The sequence below is a fragment of the Cervus elaphus genome, chromosome 24 (genome assembly GCF_910594005.1).
Source record: "Cervus elaphus chromosome 24, mCerEla1.1, whole genome shotgun sequence".
In the NCBI taxonomy this organism is placed as follows: Eukaryota; Metazoa; Chordata; class Mammalia; order Artiodactyla; family Cervidae; genus Cervus; species Cervus elaphus.
The window spans coordinates 49246765-49270787 of record NC_057838.1 but is presented as its reverse complement, the minus strand read 5'-3'; the positions used below and the strand labels follow the sequence as shown (position 1 = coordinate 49270787).

Below are 24023 nucleotides of genomic sequence, written 5' to 3'. Positions count from 1 at the left end.
AACCGGAGGAATATAAGAGCATTCTTTGCATCCCCCAGAGCTATCAAGCAGGTGGCCAGATATTCTGGCTTCTCCCTTGTTCCTGTCCTCTAGCCTCCCACCAGAGCTTCCCATTGGCCCAAACTAACTGGAAGCCAGTTGGAAAGGAAATCAGGCCCCTGAGAATCAGAGCAGAGCAGGGGAGGAGCAGGTCATGGAACAGAACAAACAGGCAATGGCCAGCACAGAGTTCCCCTCTGAACGTCAGTTTCCTCATCTACAAATGTGCAAATTGGATTGAAGCTTTCTTAAGAGACTTAGTTAGACCTCTGACTCTATGAGAGCAGAAATATACTTTCCTAACTTCCATTCCAGAGGAATGGTTATACTTAACCTCGGCCAAGAACCTGGGTAGTGCCCCAGCCACTGATGCTTCAGAGAGAGCAGACGAAAATGTAAAAATTCAACAAAATTACTCTATGTGTCTTTTTCTTTCAGCCTCACAGGGCTTGTTCTGATATTTGTCCTATTCCCATAAAATCCGAACAGGGCTTTTTAAAACCTAGATTTGGGCATGTATTGAAAATAATTGTAGGTTATGTAATGAAGGCTGTTGTTTCTGTTGAGCTCCCATAGGGAGGTGACAAGTGGCAGAGATTAAATCAGTGTATGCTGGGTGAGCCTTTTATGTAGTTCTTGGTCTCCCTGTGTGTCATTTTACAGAGCAGGCATGGGGGAGTGTGGTGGGCAGAGCCTCATTACCTGGGACAAGCCCTGCTCCCTAGAAGAACACACACATTGCTTTTTTTCGAAGTTACAAAAAACAAGTTCCAGTTCTTCCTTTCAGCTGCTTCCTTTCCTAGGATTGGAGGCAGGAGTTGGGGGATTGGGGTTGAATTGCCTATTCATACCTTTCTGCATGTTTATCAGGAATGTTAGGTGTCTGCTCCAGGGTCCCATTAACCTCCATCTCTGCTTCCTTCTATTTGGACCCAGAGGAATGTAAGAGCATTTTTTGCATCCCCCAGAGCTATCAAGCAGGTGGCCAGAAGTCTCACCATATACCTTACCTGGTGTCGGTCCCTAGCCCCACCCATCCATCCCTAAAAGAATGGCATCTTATGAGCCATGAGAGGAACTGAATTCTCTGGGGACCACGGAGTCAAACAAAAAGAAGGCAGATGCTCAACTGCCTTGCTTGCCAGATGCTGGGCAAACAGAGCTGAAAAGTAAGTGCCTGGGAGCCTGGGGCTGCACGTGGTGACATCTGTGAGGCTAGCATTTGGATTCCTGATTCCTCTTCCAGGTCCCAGCCGTGGGACTTCAGAGCCCTGGACGTGAGTCAGGGCTGCAGACTGTCTCTCAAAGTCAGGCTCACTTTTCTAGATTCCACACATAAGCAATGTTATATGATAGTCGTTTTTCTGACTTACTTCAGTCTATATGACAGTCTCTAGGTCCATCCGTGTGTCTGCAAATGGCACTATTTCAATATTGAAATATTAATATGTGTACTACTGCATAGCTTCCCTGATGGCTCAGCAGTAAAGAATCCACCTGCCAATGCAGGAGAAGCAGAGTTAGTCCCTAGGGTGGGAAGACTCACTCCAGTATTCTTTGCCTGGAAAATCCCATGGACAGAGGACCTTGTGGGCTACAGTTCATGGGGTCACAAAGATTTGGACACCACTTAGCAACTAAGCAAAAACAGCAACAACATTACTATATATAAAATAGATAACTAAAGAGAACCTAAGTTATAGCACAGGGAACTCTGCTCAGTGCTCTGTGGGGATCTAAGTGAGGAGGAAATGTTTAAAAGAGTGAGTATGTGTATACATATAACTGAATCAATTTGCCATAGAACAGATACTATCAAAACCTTGTAAAGCAACTATACTCCAAAAAAAAAAAAAAAAAAGTCAGGTTCAGAGATCCCCCCTCACCCTTTCAGTCTGCATTCATGTCATGTAGAAATCTTAAAATGGAAATTCGAAGATCCTACCCCAGGCCTACTTAATCAGCATGACTGCCGGTACTCCCCAAATGAGTCTTAGACACACAGAAATTGGAGAACTGCTGATCCAAGGAGAAATAAATAGGTGGAACTTCAATTTGCAATTGCCTCACATTTTGTGATAGTTAAGAAAAAAAATGTTTTGGATTTACACTTAGGTTTAAGCAACACTTGCCTTATTTATTTTACTTAACAGAATAAAATAGAAAAAAGGAGAGTACCATGACTAAACAAATGGATGTTTCTGTTTTCTGTTATTCCCAAATTTTCTGTTGTGACACATATTGCTCTTAGAATGAGAAACAATGTGACAAAAAAACAAGCAGTAAGTTAAATTTAGTAGTAATGGGCAAACCAGCAATTTCACTACCTATCCCCCATAATGTACTTTTGAGCATGTCCTCCCAAAAAAGGGCTGAAGTCCTAGTTGCTTTTCCTCCCTAGGCCAAGTAGCAGTTACAAAGTAGTAGTGTATTTTATATATGTGTGTATGTGTATATACATGCACCTGCACATATATATATATATATATATATATATCCATATATATAAAAGGTGAAGAGTCTGACCTCATTGAGGTTGAATAACTTGCCTAAAGCCACACAGCTGGGAAGTAGCAGAACCAGACATGAGGGGTTTGGCTTCCCTCAAAGGTCAGACTCTTCACCTTTCACACTGTGGGGAGCACCAGTGATGTCCTTGAGGTGACAGACCACCACATTAGCCAAGATTCTTTCCTCACTCCTAAATTTTGAGCCTGCTCCCCACCAGCCCACAAGTTGGGCAGGCAAGAAGGATGCCAGGAATAATTGTTAGGGATACCATGTTCCTTGGGACTCAGAATTACCAGCATTTATTTCCTAGTTGATTTCCCAAGCCCAGGAATAAACTCTGAAAGCAGAACAATCCCATGCTGGGGCTATCATGATCACCCTTTTTCCTTTTGTAGCTGGGTGGAATTTGAAAGAAATGAGCTGTTGCTCATACCATTTGTAGAATGTTTTACTTTTTAATTTGAAAAACTGGATGCCAAAGTAGCAGCTGTCACTGGGAGACTGTTAAGGAATCACATAAATGACAAGGTTTTCTAAGAATGCAGTTACACTGAAGAGTTTAATGCTACAGCAGATTCTTATTTCCCTGGCAAAGGCTTGGAAGCAGGATTTCGGGAGTGGAGATTTCCCAGATATGATTGAGGAAGTTGAACATCTTTGATCACAGTGAAGTAGTGTTAGTTACAATGCTCCTTAAACCTAGTACTGAGAAACCAGAAATAAGGAGAAAGTGCAGAGAACCATTCTTCTTAAGGGCAGAGTTGAGATATTCTCCAAGATGGACTTGCTCTGGGTTTCTTTAGAAATCAGCTGAGAATTATGCTCAACAACCTCTACATAAATAAAACGGGGGGTTCATTTTCCACCCATTCTCCCACCATTTGACAATTCGTCATCTGACACATTCTGTTATTTATAACCACATTTTTAAATAGCTTTTTTTAATTAGAAAAAGGAACACATTATTTTTCCTATTCTAAAAATCCCATAGTACAGAAATTAATGAAGTAGAATATCAAAATTCTTGTTAATGTAACTTCTCAGAGATAATCACTTTTAAGAGTTTCCTTTCATGTGTATCATTTGAGACTTTCTCTTTGCATGTACTCATTTTCATGCAAACTGATTTTGGTGTAAATATTATTTGCAAATTTTTATTTAAAAAAAAAAAAACAATTGTAATCTCCTCCCACATCAGCTTTTATGGATCTACCACATTATTTGGCCTCATAGCCATACCATAATGTATTAAGCCAGGCACTTACTGTTGGATATTTAGATTGCTCTAGTTTTTCACTGATACAATGTGCAATTAACAGAGTTTTATAACTTTATTAAGTTCCTGGGATATAAAGGTAGATAGGTCTTAGATTTTCAGAAATTTTGCCAAACTCCTCTCCAGAAAGCAGTTTAGATTTTCACCAGAAGGATATGGTTCTTTGCATTCTCACCAACAATGGAATCCTATAAAAGTATGTACTTAATTATTTGCGAAGATAAACACATTGTTATATAATTATTAGACATTTATATTCTTGGCAAAAATTTTTGAAGAGCCGTATACTCACCTTTCTTTATATCTGATATCACCCTAGCGTGTGTGCCTGATTCCACCCCCTGACCCCTTTTGCCCAATGCACATTGGGCACATTGATGATGTTTGCTAATCCATGCAATACTCAGTATGGCCCAGGCATGGTTCTGGACAATGATGGAAATTTAAAAATGAAAAGAGAAGAGATTCTTTTTCTGTGGAGCTTAGGCTTTTAAAAGGGTACTTGAGACATGGATGAAATCAAGACACAGATTGCATGTCTTGTCAGTACCCATGACAAGTCCCTGATTTTACAGGAATCTGCACTAATGTCCCTGAAATCCTTCCCCAATATCACCATCACACAGAGTCACAGTGCAGATAATTAGAATTAAGGCACTATTAATCTTTACTAGTAACAATGGGGTCCCGAACAAATTGCCCAAATTGATAAGTTAATATTTACACAGTGTGATTGAGTTTTTTAATAATTCACGTATCAAATTAATTTATGGCATGGTGCTCATCTTAACCAACCCTCATTAAATGTTGGCATTGAAAGCAGTCTGCCCAAAAGTGATTGCAAAGAGAACTCGTTTGCCAACTGTGGGCCCTCATAGATACAAAAATACCATAGAAGATTTTGTCTTCAGGGTTAATTTTTAAGAATTTAGTCTTATTTATCTGTGTGTTTAGTTTATTGCTTGTCAAAATGAGAAAGGACTGGTTTCTCTGATCTTTTTACCAGTCTTCATAAGTGACTGTTAAGAGAGAGTGAATGCTGTCAGTTGTACCCCATTAAATACGATTTTTTGTTACTTAAGTCATCGTTTTAGACTGACTTTAACTTTACCATTTTGAAACCTGAAATTATTACTCTGATTACCATGGTCTTTAGAAATGGAATTTGGTCTCTCTGCATAGTGAGTATCCTCTGAAAAAAAAAAAAAAAAGAAGTTTAACTTTTAGCATTTCCTTTATGCAGATTTTAAAAAGTAAAGCTTAAATACCCCATATTGTAACAAACAGTGCCATAGAAGAAAATGACTGTGAATGCCTTATGTTGCACAAGACTAAATGGAAATGTAATGTGAATTACTTTCTAGCTCAGGCTCATCACTAGTACCCAGATGACTGTATTTCTATAGTTTTAAAAAATCACTTCAATTTTCAACCAAATGCTACTAGCCACATATACAGTGTGTCTCTATCACTTTCTACAATGCTTTTTGGAAGAGATACAGACAATATGGGGAAAACAGTAAAGCATACTCAGCTCATCTTTCAGAATCTCACTGTACATCACCAGGAGTCCTCAGAGACTTGGTGAACTTTTGAACTTGTCCATTTACTCATCTGATCAATCAGTGTAAGCCAGACATGAGTGAACATGATGAGTATAGAATGCTTGTCTTCTGCTGCAGATCCAACCCAGACTCAGCCATGTTTGGGTCCTAGGGGCCCCACGCATCCCAGCTAAATGGATTAGTTGATTAACACTAAATGGGTTAGTGATTAATTGATCAACAATCTATAAATAGTTGCTGCAACAAAGAGAGACTCATTCATTCATTTAGCACATCTTAAAACTTTAACTTTTATTTTATATTGGAGTATGGTTGATTTGCAGTATTGTGTTAGTTTCAGGTCTATAGCAAAGTAATTCAGTTATGCATAGATCCATTCTTTTTCAGATTCTCTTCCCTATAGGCTATATAGAATATTGAATAGAGTTCCCTATTACAATAGGTCTTTGTTGATTATCTCTTTTACATATAGTAGTGTATATATGTTAATCCCAAACTCCTAATTTAGCCCATAAGTTTGTCTTCAAAGTCTGTTTCTGTTTTATAAATAAGTTCACTTGTATCATTTTTTTTTTTAGATTCTACATGTAAGTGGTATCATATGATATTTGTCAAGTTTCTCTATCTGACTTACTTCACTTAAAATATAATCTCTAGGTCCATCCAGGTGCTGCAAATGGTGTTGTTTCATTATTTTATATGGCTGAGTAATATTCCATTGTAAATGCATATGCAACATCTTCTTTATCCATTCCTCTGTCAATGGACATTTAGGTTGCTTCCATTAGGTTGCTGCAGTGAACATTGGGTAGCCTGTATCTTTCAAATTATGGTTTTCTCTAGATATGTAGCACGTTTTTGAATGCCTACACTGTGCCAAGAACTATTCTTGGTACTGGAGAGCAAGTTACATTGGGTCTTTCTTCTCCTGGAGCTTAACATTGTAGTGAGGGCAAGGACTAGAGAAAAGAAACATGCAAGCAAGCAAAAGACCAAGATCATGTAGGACAAGCACAGTGACAAAAATTAAACAGAGTGATACAGTGGATAATAACTGGGAATGGAGTCGGCAAGGTCTCTCTTGTGAGAAGATATTTAAGCTGAGATGTGAGTGACAACAAGGGTATACCCTGGGAAGGTCTAGGTGAAGATGGAATAGCAGGTACAAAGGCAAGAGGGAACCTGGTGCAGTAAAGCAACAGGTAGAAGAATAGTGCAGGCAGAAAACAGTGGATAAAGAGGAGGGGAGGTACAGTGAGTCATGCAGGGGTCGGTAAGAAATAGGGCCTCATGGGCCATGTAAGACACTTGAATTTTATTCTGGATGTAGTGGGAATCCTTTACTTAAGAATAAAGGAGTGACATGATGTGATTTATTTATTTTAAGCATAATTTTAGCTGCTGTGTGCAAAATACATTTTTCATTTAACATACGCAAGAGATGATAGTGGCTTCAATAGGGTTTTCACTAAAACCCTATTAAGAGGTTCTCCCTCTCCTATTAAGAGGGACAAAAGTGGAAAGATTTGGGATATATTTTAAGAGATGGTACATAGAACTAGCTTTGTGAAATAATATGTGAGGAGAAGGCAAGGCAAAGAAGGAATCAAGGCTTAGGGTCCAAAAATGGGAGGATGGTACTGGGAGATGGTGGGACCTGGATCAGTTGTTCCATTTTGGACATGTAAAGTTGAGATACCTATTAGATGCACTAGTTGTTGTTTTAAAACAAAGTAATGGCTTGTTATAGAAAGCTATGGTAGACCAGTCAGATTCCCTATTTACGGTATTTGCACTGAGAAACTGGAGAGAGGAAGGGAGTGACAGACGAGTCAAAGCCAGAGAGGCCGTGGAGAGCTCTCTCTGAGCCAAAGCGCTAAGGAAGCAGAAAGTGAATCAGAAAAGGAAGCCAGTTGGAGGGAGGAAAGTATCCTATCAAAAGAGTTAAATACATCTTGAGGCATCATCAGGATGCCTCACCCCAGGGGGAGATGTGAGTTGAGCTGTTGCTCCCTAGACCTGCCCCTGTCTTTCTGACTTTCTAGTTCTGGCCATATGCTCAGTTCAGTTCAGTTCACTTGCTCAGTCGTATCTGGCTCCTTGCAACCCTATGGACCGCAGCACACGAGGCCTCCCTGTCCATCGCCAACTCCCAGAGTTTACTCAAACTCATGTCCCTTGAGTTGGTAATGCCATCCAACCATCTCATCCTCTGTCGTCCCCTTCTCCTCCTGCCTTCAATCTTTCCCAGCATCATGGTCTTTTCCAATGAGTCAGCTCTTCACATCAGGTGGTCAAAGTATTGGAGTTTCAGCTTCAGCATCAGTCCTTCCAATGAACACCCAGGACTGATCTCCTTTAGGATGGACTGGTTGGATCTCCTTGCAGACCACGGGACTCTCAAGAGTCTTCTCCAATGCCACAGTTCAAAAGCATCAATTCTTTGGCACTCAGCTTTCTTTATAGTCCAACTCTCACATCCATATATGATTACTGGAAAAACCATCACCTTGACTAAATGGACCTTTGTTGGCAAAGTGATGTCTCTGCTTTTTAATATGCTAAGTTGGTCATAACTGTCCTTCCAAGGAGTAATCATCTTTTAATTTCATGGCTACCGTCATCATCTGCAGTGATTTTGGAGCCCAAAAAAATAAAATCTGCCACTGTTTCCACTGTTTCCCCATCTACTTGCCATGAAGTGATGGGACCAGATGCCATGATCGTAGTTTTCTGAATGTTGAGCTTTAAGCCAACTTTTTCACTCTCCTCTTTCACTTTCATCAAGAGGCTCTTTAGTTCTTCTTTTCTTTCTGCCATAAGGGTGTTGTCATCTGCATATCTTAGGTTATTGATATTTCTCCCGGCAATGTTGATTCCAGCTTCTGCGTCATCCATTCCAGCATTTCTCATGATGTACTCTGTATATAAGTTAAATAAGCAGGGTGACAATATAGAGCTTTGATGTACTCCTTTGCTGATTTGGAACCAGTCTGTATGTACCTTCCCCAAAATATGCTGTTTTCTTGATGTAATTCAGGTGGATTGCTGTTTCTTTCCAATAAACTAACCTAATTGAAATGAATAACTCAACACACTGAGGACCACAAAGATAAGTCAGATAAAGTCATTCTCCTCAATGAGTTCACAGCCCAGTAAAGAAGATAGTAGTATAAAGAATTGTTATATAAAGTCCAAATGGAATGCTAAGAGTGTTAAAATGTCATTCATCTGACATTTAATATTACATGTTTCTTATAAGCAAGCAAAACATTCAGTACAAATTGTCTGTTGGAATCTGCATCAAGTAATATAACCTGTAAATAATGATTTATATTAGGAAATTTATGGCATTATATAAAGTGGAAGTTTCTTATATTTTGATCATGGGTTTTCCCAAATATACGTCCCACCTGGGACTATTATTTACTTAATGTTTTCATGTAATTAAATTCACTTTTGAAACTGAAATACATACTGTCACATCATCCGAAGCTACTATGCAGTTCTGGGTGAATCGGTCTCTTTTTCCTTCAGCAGTAAAATGAATGTATTCCTTCCCTGCCCATCTTACAAAGTGATTATATGGCTCATATAAGCCAGAGTATGTTGAAATGCTTTGTGAAGGACAAGTACCTAACGAATTGCAGTGCTTATTGAGAATGTAGTTGTGTACTATAATGATTATACCTGTGGGTTCTTAATGTAAGTGCCACTTGGGCAGTGGTGGCATTTAAAAACCAAAAAGTATCTTTTCTTCTCTAAGCTGTGCTCCAGAATTTTCCAACCCTTTATATCTGTTTTCACTTATTATCAGGACCACACAATTTGGACTGTGCTCAAAATAATTTCCAATTATTTCCAGCAAGCAGGCCTTGTCTTCCCAAGTGTATAAGGGAACCCCCAGAGAAGGCACCTTTTTTATCAAATGAGTTCATTGTAAACAGACTATACATTATAGTATATAGCATGGCATAAACAAAGAGTTAGTACTGCGTCTTGACTACAGTCTTTGAAGCTCTGAGTCTATTTTCTAACTTGTAAAATGGAAATAATACCTATTTTATAAAGGTTTTGTGAATTTTAATGACGTAATGACAGTTAATTGCTTAATATAGTGCCTGAGCCATAGCAAGCTCTAAATAAATAATCAGTCACTATTATCTTTACTGCATGAAAGATGAGAATTGCTATTCACATTGGTGCCACCTATATTAGGAGTTTGTGGTTCCAAGTATCATAGTACCTACCTTGTAGGGTTATAGAAATAAATCAAGAGTTCTCACATTTAAACAATGTGTGGCACATATAAGTTGCTTAATAAATGTGAGCCCTTGCTGTCCTCATCAGCTTCTGTTATCTCAGTGTTTATTACAGTACCTCTTATTTTGGATAAAACAGAATATGATGACAGGATTCTTAGTTGTAGAAAATTCAGTGTTAAATCAGAATTGATTGTCGATGTTGTCATCTCTATTCCTTTGTTCAAAAAATACTATAGGAGTTTAACATAGCCTTAGAAAATAATAGATGTTCAAAAGATACTATGTGATAAACAGGAAAGATGAGCATCATCTCATTGATTTGAATACCTGAAACTTTTTACTAATAAAATCTTAGACCTGTGCTATTATACACTAACTGCTTGTGGCCACAAACCCTTGAAATGTGGCTAGTCTGAATGAAAATATGCTGTAAAGTATGAAATGCATACTAGATGTCAAAGGCTTAGTATGAAATTTCATAATATTTTATATTGATTAGACATTGACATAGTAATATTTGGGGTATATTGGTTTAAATAGATTATCTTAAACTGATAAGAACAGATACTACACTTGATCTTAGCCAAAAGGCCGAGAAACTTTACTTGTCTCTTTACTTTTATAAGGAGGCTATTAGGAAATTTTAAATTAAACCTGTGGCTCCCATTGTTGTTTGCTTTATATTTCTATTGGACAGCACTAATCTAAGCCACTTCATAGTTCAAATGTTGACAAAATATCATGGCTCATCTTATAGTAGCAATGTTTTTTCAGAATTTCAATGTAAATTATTTTTGTACTATTAATATTTTTGTACTAATAGTTTTTATCTGTCGAAGTCACTTTCTAAACATTGTTTTGTAGCAGGCCATGATTTTAAGTGGGTAGAGTTGATCATCTAGTTCTGTTACTTGCTTAGATCTTATTCTAGAGTATTTAAAATATATTATTTTGTGACATCCCCTGGAGGAGAGCATGGCTACCTACTCATTATTCTTGCCTGGAGAATCCCATGGCCAGAGGAACCTGGCAGGCTACAATAGGGTTGCAAAGAATCAGACACAAATGAAGTGACTTAGCACACACACATTTTGTGACATAAAATTCAAAGCAGTCATTTCCACTGAATGAAAGATCTAAAAAAGTGACAATTTACCTTAAAACTAACAAAATAACAGACACAAAAGTGACTAATGTTATAATTATATAAATAATCTCGAAGGGGTGTCAGTGGCTGAAATTAGATGATGAGTCTGAAGACAGTGGTGGGTTGTTCAGATATCGATAGTATTTTGATTAATTTATAATAGGAAAATATTGCTTTCAGTAGTTCCATTATGGGCTTCCCAGGTGGCTCAGTGGTAAAGAACTTTCTGGTCAAGCGGGAGATGCAGATTCGGTCCTTGGGTTGGGAAGATCCCTTGGAGAAGGAAATAGCAACCCATTCCAGTATTCTTGCCTGGGAAATCCCATGAACAGAGGAGCCTGGCAGGCTACAGTCCGTAGGGTCACAAAAGAGTCGAACACGACTTAGCAACTAAACAAGTTCCATTATGCCCAGCAATACTGTAGATTATAAACAATTACCATGTCCTACACAATATACCATATTAATTTGCGAATACAGTGGGTTTTTACTGAAAATAATCTTGTATAACATGCAGATCCCAAAGTTCTATCAAGTATACAGTACACATATGACAGGGAGACCTTTTAATGAGTTAATTTAGTTCACTTTTAAAATGAAAACGTTTTATAAAGTAATATGTTGATGATATTTAAAATCTCATATGAATCTACCAACTGTAGGTCTGGGTATTCAAGCTATAGGAAGGGTTCTTTTTTCTTTTTTCCATTTATTTTTATTAGTTGGAGGCTAATTACTTTACAGTATTGTAGTGGTTTTTGCCATACATTGACATGAATCAGCCATGGATTTACATGTGTTCCCCATCCCGATCCCCTCTCCCGCCTCCCTCTCCATCCCATCCCTCTGGGTCTTCCCAGTGCACCAGCCCTGAGCACTTGTCTCATGCATCCAACCTGGGCTGGTGATCTGTTTCACCCTTGATAGTGTACTTGTTTCAGTGCTGTTCTCTCAGAACATCCCACCCTTGCAACATCCCACCCTTGCTGAGAAGGGTTCTAAAATGAATAGCCCTTGTCAGTGAAGAGCAGAGAGAAACTGTGTTGCTTTATGGAGATCTTCTTTTTTTTTTTTTTTTTTGGAGATCTTCTTAACAACATTCTAGAAAGGCATTGCCTTTCTTTGGGATTGGAATGAAAACTGACCTTTTCCAGTCCTTTTTTGTGGGTTAACACTTCCAAATATATGTTATCCATCTATTAGTCAATGTGTTATATTGAACACTAACTCTGCTGGCCTGACTTAGTGATGATGCTGAAAGTGATTGAAGAAGATCGAAAGATGAAGTGTCTAATATGAATAAAATGTCAATCAAATGCAAATGGAGGGGGAAGACTATCAAGACATCAAGGATGTCTCCTGTGATTTTATCTTGGGTGGCCAAGTTTATAAATTAGAGGTGTATCTTAATCATGCTGCATTTTCCTTGATTGTAAATAGATAGTTCACGAGTGTATGGTCAGACAAAATTTACTAATTAATGGAGGTCCCAGTCTTTTACCCCAGCACCTCATCCATGAAAAAGCACTAGACTTTACCACCTTTGTCCTCCTTTCCCCTACCCTCTGAAGAGAGAAAGTACAGAAACAGAATTGTGACCAATATAGATGAACTTGAGCTCTTCTGAGCAGTCAAATAAATGTCTCCCAAGAATAAGAGCACACTGGAATTTGTATCAGGAGTTGCTGTTGTAGAACCCACTTATTATTTAAATTATTCACATCAATGATTGTAAGTCTAAGTAAGCTATACTCTGTTATATATGACAGTTCATGAACACTGGGCTAAGAGAACCTCAGCTTCATAGATAATGAGCCTGTTTCAAGGAGGCTGTAAACTCAAATACCAGCAGTGCCAGGCAAGTCCCATCAGTGATGGAGTGGACAGGGCATGAAGACATCACAGTGCAAAAGAAATGGAGAAATAGCTGCTGCCATTCAGGTCTAAGAAGAACCTCAGGTCTAAGAAATGATGAGATCCTCACTGACAGATGCTAAAAACAGGGCAGGGCGGTTCGAGGAGAAACTGAATATCTGCATAATTTTAAATATCTCTCCTAAGAGATTTATAAATTACAAAGGGCAAAATAATAAACTTTACAGTGGAGAAACCCAGTAGACACCACCTTAACCAAGGTTAACATCACCAGAAATATGATAGCATGGACCCCGTGGTGAGATCACAAAATTGCTTCTGTGGCCCTTTTTGATGCAAATGCATAGCTTCAATCTAATCATGAGAAAAAAGGAGGCAAACTCAAAATGAGACATCCTGTGAAATAATTGACTAGTAATTATCAGAAGTGCCACAGTCATAAGACAGGGAAGAACGAGGAGCTGTCATCAGTTGAAGAAGACTAAAGAGGCATAATAACGAAATGCAGTGTGGGATCCTCTGCTCCAGAACAGAAGAAGGATATTAAGAGAAAAATGGTTGAAATTTGAATAATCTCTGCAGGTGAGTTAAAAATATGAGATATTAACATTAGGAGAAAGTGAGGAAAAGATATACGTGAACACTCTATGCTGTTTTTTTTTTTGCAAATTTTCTGTCAGTCTGAAATTAGTTTAAAAGAAATAAGTAGAGCAGAAAAACAAAGAAAAAGAAATGGTGAGATTCAGAAACCCCAACACAGCACTGACCTGTAGAAATACAGTGGGAGACACGAATATGAGTTACACATGTCATTTTAAATTTTCCAGTAGCAAAGTAAGAAAAGATTGGTGAGATTAATTTTAGCAAATTAACCCACTATGTCAAAAATATTATTTCAACATGTAATCAGTTTGGAAAACTATTGAGATCTTTTATATTCTTTCCTGTTTTAAGTCTTCAAGATCCAGTCTCAGTTGAGACTAGCCACTTTGCCAGTTCTCAATTGCCTCATGTGGCTAACGGCTACCATATTGGACAGCACATTTACCACCATCAGGACCCAGTCTGTTTGCATCTTTTATTATATTTCTGCTTCTTTCTATGAGGGTTTTGCTCTTTCCTACTATAGACTTCTCTTCCTTCTCTCACTTTACGAGCACGTATCTGTTCCAGGCATTGTTCTATGCACAAAACTGACAAAAATTTTCAACTTTTTGGAGCTTCCATTCTTGAGGAAATGATTGACTTAAACAGTAGCTATGGTATATTAGTAAATTATACAGTAATTAGAAAATAGTAAGTGCTATGGAGTGGAAGTGTTGAGGGCATGGAGCTGGTTAAAGGGCCTCCGGTATGGTAAGGGTAGGAAAAGCTAAAAGAGTCAGGATCTAAACCAAACCCTGCTCACCTATGGCTTCATTCTGGTATTTTCCGTTGTTTAGTTTCAACAGACAGTTTTGAATGGAGGGATTAATGGAAAAGTTAAAAAAAAAAAAGTGTACTACTTTGACTAATTTAGGACTTAATAAGGTCAAATCCAGCTTAGTCATAAAGGGCAACACCAGACTGCTATTTTCAATGTCTGGTTTAAAGAAGTTGATAATGTCCCAAACGGCCAGCCCTCCAACTAAACAAAGCAGAAATATGCAGGAGCTACCCTGTAAGGACTAGGATATCTCAGAATAAAAGAGGGGTTTGAAATTATGGGCTTCCCTTATAGCTCAGTTGGTAAAGAATCTGCCTGCAATGCAGGAGACCCTGGTTTGATTCCTGGGTTGGAAAGATCCACTGGAGAAGGGATAGGCTACCCACTCCAGTATTCTTGGGCTTCCCCTGTGGTTCAGCTGGTAAAGAATCTGGCAGCAATGCAGGAGACCTGTGTTCAGTCCCTAGGTAGGGAAGATCCCCTGGAGAAGGGAAAGTCTACCCACTCCAGCATTCTGGCCTGGAGAATTCCATGGACTATACAGTCCATGGGTTCGCAGAGTCAGACATGACTGAGAGACTTTCACTTTTTGAAATTATGTAGCCCACTGCAATTTCTTGACATGAGTCCGGAAAGGTTTGATCAATAGTTTGATTCTTTCTTGCCCTGAAATTTGAATACTTATAGCCTGGTGAATTTAACATATTCAAAAAATTTATTTCTTATCTCTAGAGGATTGTGAATTTTGTTTACTCTCCTTGTGAGGTTCACTGTTTTGTTTTTTTTTTTTAACTTTTGGTCTGTAAGAGTTACTCATTGAAATACCTCCCAATTGCAGTTGTTTCTGTTCTGGGATATGAGAAAAGAGTGGCTGCAAGAAATATGTGTTAGGAATCCTTCAACCTCTGCTTTTCCAAGTCTGAGATACCTAAAGAAGTAAAAAGGCAGGAGTTGCAACAGAAAGAAAAAGATTGTATTGTGCATATGTTTGTCCTGCATCTGATTATGTGAGGAGCTTGTTGGAATATAGAATTTTGAACCTAACCCCAAATCTCTAGATTCCAGAGCTTTGGAAGATGGACCCTGAGAATCTGGGTGGTTCATAAGGTTCCTGAGTAATTCTTATGCCGACTGGGTTTTGAGAACCTTGGGTCCTGGTGTCAGAAAGGTCCAGATTTTAATGCCGGTGCCTCTGCTCTTTGGCTGGGATTTTCAGAGGGTTTGTTCTAAAGGATACTGAAATGCCTCCTGCCTGTTGGGTTCTCAATCCATCAGGCTGTGTAACAAGAAGATCAGGGGATTTGGATCCAGCATACTAACCCCTACTGTGCTGGGTCCAGCAGGAAAACTCTTCAGAGCTCTTAATTGTGATATTTTAACAAACGATTTTCTTCCTGTTGTTTAATGCAACTGGCATCAAGCCTGCTTTTATCGCTTTGTTTTGCTAAGGGGAATGCAGGCATTTGCTTCTGCTTCTTTTCTTTTCACTTGATGTACTATATTGCACATATTTATAGTCTGAGGAGGCAAGAAGGAGAACTTGTGCTTTCTTGTGCAGACTTGTGCTTTCAAGGCCTGCCATGCGGACCTGGGCAGGGACATGTCAGAACTCCAAAAACGAGCCAGCAGGCTCTTTGTTTGCACTCTGAACATAGATAGCCCTTTTACATCTGTGGTTCCCATCTAAATAGCTCTTCTTAAAGGATAAAGCATGTTATCAGGGCCTAAGAAGTAACTTGTAATTATGAGCTCTCATATGGACTCAGGTACTGTTTAAAAGCACCAAATGAAAGAGAAACTTAGAAGGTTTGTGCTCTTTAACTAGACCTTCTAGCCCTGTATAAACTTACTTTTTATGTTACAGTCTCTTGTTTTTACTTCATTTTTTAAATTACAAAAGTAATAGCTGCCCACTGTATAATATTCAAATAATACAGATATACTAAGGGAAAAAATGAGAGCTATCACACACCAGTCAATCCGGTTCTATCCTGTGCTGTTCTTTCAAGACTGTGCTAGACATATGCAAATATCTGAGATCTTTAGATTGCATAGGAGACCAGCCCAATTCAAAAAAAGAAAAGAAAAATAGGAGGAATCTCTTGGCCTATATAATCATACTTACCTGAGTTGTGCTAGCCTCAGGAATGGCTGGATCCAGGGTCTCCAGCAGGGCAGTCTTTGTTTCTCTCATCTCTTGCTCAGCTTGTCCTCTTTCTATGTGTCTGTCCCCTCAGTCGCCTTTCCGCATGTGTTGGGAAGGATAGCTATCGGCAGACCTGGATTTGCTCCAGATTCAAGACAAAATAATGTCCTATCTCCCTTCAAAAATGTGTAAATCCTTATCCTCAGAACCTGTCAATGTGTTGTCTGACATAGCAAAGGAGGATTAAAATTGCAAATGGTATTAAAGTTGTTCATCAGCTGACCTATTGGCTTCCCTGGTCTCTCGGAGGGTAAAGAGTCTGCCTGCAATGAGGGAGACCTGGGTTTGATCCCTGGGTTGGGAAGATACCCTGGAGAAGGAAATGGCAACCCACTCCAGTATTCTTGCCTGGAGAATCCCATGGACAGAGGAGCCTGGTAGACCACAGTCCACGGGGTCGCAAAGAGTCAGACACGACTGAGTGACTTCACTCACTCACTCATCAGCTGAACTTAAAATAGGAATATTATCCTGCATTATTAAGGTGGACCCAAAGTAATCACAAGAGTCCTTAAAAATGAAAGAGGGGTTAAGAAGAGTTAGAGTCAGAGGAGATGTGACCATGAAAGTGAGGTCAGACAGAGAAAAAAATGTGATAAACCTCACCCAAACATCTATTGCTGGATTTGAAAATGGAAAAATGGGACCGTGAACCAAACAAGTGGATGCCTCTGGAAGCTGGAAAAAGCAAGGAAATGGATTCCCTTCATTCACCCCAGAATCTCCAGAAGGGAACACAGCCATGTTGATACGATGAGACTTTTGTCATATTTCTGATCTACATAATGATAAGATAATAAATCTGTGTTCTTTTAAGCCGCCAAGTATTTGGTGATTGGTTCTGGTAGCCATAGAAACCTAATATAGGGCCCAAAATCAAGATTTTGTTTCTCCTTAAAGTCAAAATTGTTAAAAATCCATGGAAGGCTTCTGACTAGCCTAGCTTGGTTTTCAGGCAACCTCCATCCCTGTCACAATGGTCAGCAGAACAGGATACTGTGATTGTCTAGATCTGATTACTCTTTATGGCAGGGAAAAGGGATCGACTCAGAGCTGCATAACTGGCATGGGAACAGAGAAATTCCCCGAAAGGAAGCTTGTGTGGGTTTGTTGTTTATAGCTTGTTTTTCAGAATGGATTTGTGAGATGTATTTTGTTCTATAATTTTCTTAATTCTCTTTACAACATATTTTGGAGGTATTTCCATTTCAATTTATTTAAATCCTACTTTGTTGTCTTTAGTAGCTGCCTGTTATTCCATTGGGTAGATGAGCCAAACTGATTTAGCCTAGTTTCCTGTTGATGGACATTTAAGATGTTTCTAATCTTTGCTTCCAAAGAAGACTGAATGTACTGTCCTTCAGTGTATCTCTGTACATGTTATAGGACTTACTTGGGTTTTTTTCCCTCAACATTGGTAATGTGAGAGTGTGATGAAGAATAGAACAAGGATGGGCGTAGAGGGTAGAATAGTGTCGCCCCGACACACACAAAATATGTGCAAGCCTGAATCCTCAGTATTTGTGAATGTGAACTTATTTGGAAGTAGTCTTTGCAGATGTAATTAAGCATCTTGAGATGAGATCATTCTAGATTTAGGGTGGACCCTAAATCCTGTGATGAGTATCCTTATTAAGTACAGAAAAGGAGAACACACAGAGACCATGGAGAAGGACATGTGAAGACAGAGGCAGAAATTGGAATGATGCCTCTACAAGCCAAGGGATGCTAAGAACTGCCAGCAGCCACCAGAAGCTGGGGGAGAGGCAGCACTCCTGTCACAGAGCCTCTAGAAGGAACCAGTCCTGCTGACACCTGACTTCTGCTTTCTGACCCTCCAAATTGTGACAGAGTGAATATCTGTGGTTTTAACCCACCCAGTTAGTGGTAATTTGTTATGGAAGCCTTAGGAAACTAAGGCATAGGTTGTGAAGGCAACTGGTTCTCCTGCCCTCCTTTGTTTGGCTTGTGGGTAGCTGTCAATCGCCTGGGAAGACAGAGGAATAACAGGTCAGATCCCAAAAGCCATAAAGCACACAGGAATTATTTCGATGTCTATTTCTTGTGAATGTGCTTTGTGATTTTTAATCTTCCAATGCCATTTTGTTTAAATTATGAAATTAGTTTACACTTCAGAGTCAGCTTCCAATGAATGTATTGAAGAGAGACAGACCCAGTGTGGAATGAGTAGCAAAGAAAAGTAAAGGCTTAGGCAGAATCCTCTCAGGTGATCTATAGCAGCATAGATTTTTAGTAGCTTTGCATAAGGGGAATGAGTAAATAGATAGAAGGAAGGGGAGGAGAGACGGAGGGAGGAGAAAAAGACGGAGAAAGCAGACCCCGTGATGAGGACTAGTTGAGACCTTTGAATGCCCCACTTGTGCTAAAGTTAAGCCCTTTATATTTAATTTACAAACATGGCTAAAAATGCTCATAATGTGCTTGTTGTCCACTCTGGTGACACAAGCTGGCCATGCCTCCACTCTCACTACCCCCACTATTTCAAATCAGATATTGAAATGTAATGAGCAATATCCCAGGCAAAGAGCTAGGAATCTGATTCTTTTTGATCAGTAAAGCACTAAAGCCAAAACCAAAAAAAGAGAAAAAGTCAATAAGGCATGCAGGTGTAATCACAGTACACAGGTGTGTTTACTGCACTGAACCGATGTGGGAATTACTGCTGGGCAAGGAAGCTCCTGCTTGGTAATTGTCAGCTGTATTTTAAACTGCAGTCTTAAATGTTTCAGGGGAAAAGAAAGAAAGGGCAGATGTTGATATGCCTGTCTGGGGGCTGTATGATTCACTGCCTGTCCTTAATCCTGCTGAAGGTGACAGAGTAAGTCATGGAAAACGGAACGACTCTAAGAAATCTCTGCCTATGGTACCTGCGGACTGGACATAACGCCTGTCTTTGACTTGGCTTTTCAGCACATACATGGCCTTGGCTCCTGGCACTGCCTCTTCTGACTTTTCCTCCCCTCATCAAGGCCCACTGCAAATTCTACCTGCCGCCTCCCCCCACCTCCCGGGATATATCTTCAAGGGAACAGATCATAAATCTTACTAAATTGTAATAACTGATATTTACTATAGGATAAGGCCACTAGGGACCAGTAATTGAATGAAGATGTAAACCAGTGTTAGTAAGAATCAGACCAACCAAGAATTGCAGCATCCCAAAGAAGCATTCTTCTATTTTAGCATTTCCTTGAGCTTCTGATGAATAACTTTCTGCTCTTAGGATGCCTGAGACGTGCTCTTTTTATAGCCTCTGATGTGCTTGTTTTCTCAGTGCATTTAAATTGGGTCACAGGGCAGGAACTGACAGTGGTCTAAAGCTTCCTCCAAGAACGTGCATCTGTGATTGTGTTTATAATGTTTTCCCTGGTACAGAGATAAATGTCAGCAGGGATTCTGATTAGCAGGCCCAATATCTAATGCATTTGGAATTATGTGAGTCCCAGGGTCGCAGGGATCATTCTGCATTCAAATATATGGGAAGCATAATTAAATAGATTAATGATGTAAGGTTCTAGAAACAATGTAGTGGTATTGAATTTTCCTGCAGCTCTCTGCTAGTTTCATCATTCTTTTCCTCCTCCCTTCTCTATTTTTTCAATTTATGATTTTTGCTTTCAGCCCTCAAAACCTCTATGAGCTTCTGATATCTCATACTCTGCATTGAACTTCTCATTTGGCCCCTCTTGTTACTGCCCCCTCTGTTAATTTCTTCTCCTCAGTATCCAAAGGCCCCCTCGTGCTTCTTAGATTAAATCCTCCACTGTTGTCATTGTCCTCTATACTTTGCTTAATTAGATAATATCTGAGACAGCTTTGAAGATGTGAGGTGCTGTCCCAGTGCTAAGTGGGATGGTTCTAATTATTCTCTTGAAGCCTCACATCACCATAATCAGCTTCTTCTCTCCCATTCTTTTCTCTCTCTTAATCATCCGGATATGAATAATGAATGCAATCTTTCTTTAAATGGAAGAATGGAAATATAGCTGAGCTCTTTTTCCCAGGTTTCCTGTTAGCAGAAATTGAGGTATATCCAAGTGCTTCTGGCCTGGGAAAAGAAACAGGGAAAGTTGAGACACTAGAATGTGAACTGTGAATGATCAGTCTTAAAGATTTTTTAAATGACTTCAGTTTTTATTAGCAAGCCAACAAAAAATTGCTGCAGAGGATTTGGATAATTCAGATATATCCATGTGCTTTTGGCCTGGGAAAGAAAACAGGGAAGGTTGAGACACTATAATGTGTATCGTGGAAGATAATGGTATTAGAGATTTTTTAAATGACTTCTGTTTTTATTACCAAACCAACACAAAAAAATTGTTGCAGAGAATTTGGATAATTCAGAGAATTGCATAATTTGGATAATTCGGAATTTGGATAATTGTTGCACACAGATGAAAAGACATATGACATGTGTTCTCATATTCCAAATTTTGTTTGAAAATATATCCATATTAATCTCTTTTTTTTTTTATTATTATTTTTTTTTCCAGTGGGTTTGTTATACATTGATATGAATCAGCCATGGATTTACATGTATTCCCAATCCCGATCCCCCCTCCCACCTCCCTCTCCACCCGATTCCTCTGGGTCTTCCCAGTGCACCACACACGAAATAAATTCAACCTGAGCATAATGTTTTCTAACGTATGCTTATGTTTAATGCACTGTGAACATTTAAATTGTATTTTCTTCACATCGTCATGACTGTAGGACCCCCTCTTACACACGTGGACCATATAGCTTGCTTAACCAGTTCCCACAGGTGAACAATTAGTTGGTTTCCAATCAACAACTAGTCCAATAATTAATTGGACCAAAGTAAAGAGTGCTGCTATCAACATCCTTTACACATTGCCAGCATAGTTTTGTTATTTTTTTAATAATTATTTATTCAACAGAAATTTCTAAAGTTGAATTTGCTGCTCAAAGGATATGACAGTTTAGTTTAGCACTGGATATTTAGAAAGACACCAAGAAGATGGTACTAACTCATGCTGCCCATCTTGGATGGCTTAGAAAAAGATATCCCATTTCAAAGCATCTCTTTCCTGGGCTCCCTAGGTGGCATTAGTGGTAAAGAATCCACCTGCCAGTGCAGGAGACACGGGTTGGATCCCTGGGTTGGGAAAATTCCCTGGAGCAGGCAATGGCAACCCATTCCAGTAGTCTTGCCTGAAAAATCCCATGGACAGGGGAGTCTGGTTTTCTACAGTCCAATAGGGTCACAAAGAGTCGGACACGACTGAGTGACTGAGCATGCACACACAGTCAGAGTATTTCTTTCCTGTCTTTCCTTAGCTTGGACAGCTAACACTGGATTGGTCTTTCTGGATGGACAATACTTGGAAATGTCAGTTGGATTCTTAGGGAGATTCTGAAGAATGATCCAGGGCTCCTTGCATCATTCATCAGCAAGGTCCTGTATCCCTGGGAAGTCAGTTGTATCAGAGGCACATTCATGTTTAAAGAAATGCCCACTGGAGGCAGTGACTCTGGCTCTTTGACAAGTTAGAAGAGAAATTCTGAAGAAGGAAGAAAGAATGTTAATGCTTAGTGACCACCTATACAGTGCTGACTTTGTTTGCTCTTGACTATCCTTTAAGGTAGTGAAGTTTCACTTTCATTTTATAGCTGAGCTAGATTCAAATCCAGCTCTACCTGATGCCAAAGAACATGGTCCTTCCTCCCCTCTGTAACTCACTTTTGTAGTTTAACTGCTCAGAGCAGAGTTCCAAAAGCCATGAAGAGTCTGCCTCTCACTTAGCTCTATTTATCGTCTGTCAATTTTTTCTTTTTCTTTAAATATCAGTTTGGCACACATTTGGCTTTCCTGGTGTTAGAAAGCAACATTTCTCTTGTTTTATATGTAGGTCATGTTTTCATTAGAATCCTTGATATGTTAGAGTACTCTTTTTCTCTTTGCCCAAAAATGTAATATATATTCATGAAGGCTTTGTATAGTGTTATACATGGGATGTCATTTAACCTGCCTGGCAAAGTCTGTGTATAAAAGCAGGACCTACTTCTTGGAGGATATTAACATCCTGAGTCAAAGGGAACATAAACTGTGAGCTTTAGAGTCATCTTTCTATCTATGTGTTGACTGAATGCTTAAGGAAAATTCTGACGTCTCTAGCTGCAGATGTTTTGTAAACCAAACAGTGAATTAAACAAGCTTGTTTCCATAAGCTGAGGACTCTAGCAAAGATGAGGTCTATATAGCATGGGGTTATCAGCACAGATTGGCAGCTTTGGGACTGATCTTACCACTAAGTCTCAGTTTCCTTTGCTATATTATGGAGGATAATAAGATTTACTTGGAGAATCACCCTAAAGGTTAAATGAGTTAATGTACTTTCAAGTACTTAGTAGGGTGCTTGGCACCTGGTTTCAATCTTCATGGATCATCATAAAGGAAAAGATATTTTAAGAAGCAGAAAAAAATCATACACTAATTGAATTTTTACTGGAAAAGAATTAAAGGGATGTAAAAATGGACTCTCTTTATGTAGAGGTCAAGATATACCATCCCCCTTTTCTTTATTATAAAAAGTGCTATGAAGAGCTCAGAATTACTTCATAAATGTAATTTATTTAATTATGGGAGAAATTCTTTACTTCTTTTGGAACCGTTTTCCCTCCACCCCCTCCCCAATTTGAGAATGTGATGAAAGTGTGAATTCTCCTTGGAAACATGCACATTCACGTCGCATTTTGAAACTTCAGGGGCACCCATCTATTCTAGGTTAAAACTGCCCCCAAAACATAGAAGTTATAGGACGCATTTTCATTTATCTGAACAGGGTCAGGAGAAAGAGGTCTCTAGTTGGGAGTACTCAACCCCAAAGTCAGAGATTCTAATCATTGCTGTGTGCTGGATATATTCTGTGCCCTTGAGCACTCATAATGTAGAAAAGAAGACATCAGGGAATGAATTCGTGCAGTGCAATGTGGCAAGGGTGACAGTCAAGTGTATACTGAAAAGAATGATTTCATGGTGCAGATTGGGGAGGGAAGGGCTGAAAACAGTATGAGAACAGTGTTTCCTGAGGCTGATTTCACAGATGCAGCAGTGGCTCAGGGTCTTTCAGAATCTTGGGAAATTTTATGGACCATGTGGCATATATTTCATCAAAATCAAAGTCCCAGATCACAAGTAACTCAAAGAATCCCCCGTGTCCTCTCCCATTAAGAGTGATTCCCTTCTCTGGACCATAGTACCTGCTCTCTGCTGGGCTCTCTAAGCCTCTGTCGCCACATGGTTACCCAATTTGCTCTTTTCAGTCTCTGCGTATATATTACCTCCTCAGAGAGGCCCTCCCTGACCTCTTTATCTACATAGTACCCTGATTCCTCTCCATCTCTTTGCCCTGCTTCATTTGTTTCATAGCTTTTCAGTTCAGTTCAGTTCAGTTGCTCAGTCGTGTCTGACTCCTTGTGACCCTGTGGACTGTAGCACACCAGGCCTCCCTGTACATCATCAACTCCCAGAATTTTCTCAAACTCATGTCCATTGAGTCAGTGATACCATCCAACCATCTCATCCTTTGTCATCCCCTTCTCCTCCTGCCTTCAATCTTTCCCAGCATCAGGGTCTTTTCCGATGAGTCAATTCTTCTCATCAGGTGGCCAAAGTATTAGAGTTTCAGCTTTAGCATCAGTCCTTCCAATGAATATTCAGGACTAATC

The 24023-nt window shown here is 39.3% G+C and overlaps 1 protein-coding gene and 1 pseudogene across 2 annotated transcripts in view; one reads left to right on the top strand and one right to left on the bottom strand.

The window, feature by feature from the left end:
* The window catches only part of SYNPR (synaptoporin), a 283980-nt gene that overhangs the window by 174420 nt on the left and 85537 nt on the right, over positions 1–24023 (top strand). The gene's annotated exons all lie outside the window — the stretch shown is intronic.
* On the bottom strand, positions 10147–10259 carry LOC122683387 (annotated as a pseudogene).